The sequence below is a fragment of the Lupinus angustifolius genome, chromosome LG06 (assembly GCF_001865875.1).
Source record: "Lupinus angustifolius cultivar Tanjil chromosome LG06, LupAngTanjil_v1.0, whole genome shotgun sequence".
NCBI classification, from domain to species: Eukaryota; Viridiplantae; Streptophyta; class Magnoliopsida; order Fabales; family Fabaceae; genus Lupinus; species Lupinus angustifolius.
The window spans coordinates 15,493,129-15,495,436 of NC_032014.1; positions in this window are offsets into that span (position 1 = coordinate 15,493,129).

A 2,308-nucleotide genomic window follows, 5' to 3' on the forward strand; every position below is an offset into this window, starting at 1 on the left:
GAATGAGGATATTCATAGAATCCCAAGACTTGAATATATGGAACGCAATTGAAGAAGGACCCTATGAACCATTCACAGTTATAAATAGTGTAAGGGAAATAAAGCCTAAGTCTTCATGGAATGATGAAGACAAGAAGACAGTGCAATACGACCTTAAAGCCAAAAACATTCTTGTGTCGGCTCTAGAAGAAAAAGAATTCCTTAGAGTGTCAAGTTGAAAAATGTTGAAAGAAATTTGGGACACTCTAGAAAGGATACAGGAGCCAAAGAAGTACAAAGGTCTACAACAAATAGTGAAGCATCAACATCAAAGCAAAAATCTACATGCTCAATATGTAGAAAACCATATCATCTAAAATGTGCTTGTCCAGCCCTACAAAAGTATCATACTTTCAAAAGAAAGAAGGACAAGAAGCGTATAGAGAAGGACAAGAAGCATAGAAGAACAAATCTTATATCAGAAGATAAAGATGATGGTTTAAATGCAGAACTCAGAATTAAGGAGCAATCATATATTTCATTGAAGGCTTCACACAATTCAAATGACGAATATGAGGTTAGTAACTCTGAACCAAATGATACTTTTTCATATGATGAGTTACAAAATGCTTTCAATGATTTACATCAAGAATATGTTAAGCTTTCCAAACTTTTCCTAAAACAGAAAAATGAAATTTTTATTTTGGAAAGCCATAACAAAATTCTAAAGAAAGATATTGAAAAATCCACTACTTCCTCATGTCAAAAATGTGTTGCTCTTGAAACTAAAGTTTCAACATTAAGTCTTGAACTTAATAAACTCAACAAAAGCAATCACAATTTAGACAAGATCATGAAAATAAAAATCCAAAGACATTAAACAGACCGTAGAGGTCTTGGCTATGCAAATAGTCGTATGGCTAAAAATGAGAATGTCTTATAATGACAATTGTGGGAAGCACTATAAAGTTTTATAAAGAAAGTGCCCATATTAATCCTATTTTTAAAATAAAATCTTGGACACATAAACATCTACCCACTTGTTCTTACTGTGATAAAATTGGTCACACACCTAACACTTGTCATATTAGAAAATACGGTGTGTCATCTGGGCAATACAAATGGATAGAAAAATGTGCTAACCCCGCAGGACCCAAATCACATTGGGTACCTAGAACATCTTTTTAATTGGTTTTGCAGGAAAATTTGAGAGCCGCCTACAATTTATGGTACCTGGATAGCGGCTGCTCAAAACACATGACGTGCGATAAAAGTAAATTCTCTGTCCTCACTCCAAGGGACAAAGTATATGTCACATATGGTGACAACAACAAGGGAAGAATTCTTGGAGTTGGTAGAATTGGAAAGCCACCATCAACAACCATAGAAGGTAATGTTGAAGGACTTAAACATAACCTTCTAAGCATAAGTCAATTATGCGACAAAGGATTTCATGTGGCATTCTACCTAGATAAATGCATCATTGAAAGTAAGGATAATTCTAAACTTATCGGCAAAAGAATAAATAATATATATATGATTGACATGGATTATGCGTTACCTATAACATGTTTAGTAGCAAATGATAATCATGATGCATGGCTTTGGCAGCATAGAAGAATTGCTCATATTCACATGGAACATTTGAATAAACTTATTAAGAAAGATTTAGTTGTCGGTTTACCCAAAATGAAGTTTGTTAAAGATAAACTATGTAGTGCTTGTCAAATAGGAAAACAAATAAAAACATCTTTCAAACCAAAGCACATGGTTTCTTTTGATACACCATTACAACTACTTCATATGGATTTATTTGGTCCCTCAAGGACAAAAAGTTTTGGTGGAAATTACTATGCTCTTGTTATAGTAGACGATTTTTCTAGATATACCTGGACTCTCTTCTTAGTACATAAGAATGAGGCATTCAAAGCCTTTAGGATTTACGCTAAAAGAGTTCAAAATGAAAAATCTCTAAAAATCGATGCTATACGAAGTGATCATGGGGGAGAATTTCAAAACTCCTCTTTTGAGGAATTCTGTGATGATCTTGGGATCAACCATAATTTTTCTGCACCTAGAACACCTCAACAAATGGTGTTGTAGAGAGAAAGAATCGGTCCTTAGAAGAACTAGCTCAAACAATGTTAAATGAAACTAACCTCCCAAAATAATTCTGGCTGATGCAGTTAGCACTGCTTGTTATGTTTCGAATCGAGTTCTTATAAGACCTATTCTTAAGAAAAGCCCCTATGAACTCTTCAAAGGTAGAAAACCTAACATTTCTCATCTACACGTTTTTGGTTGTAAATGTTTTGTCCTGAATAATGGT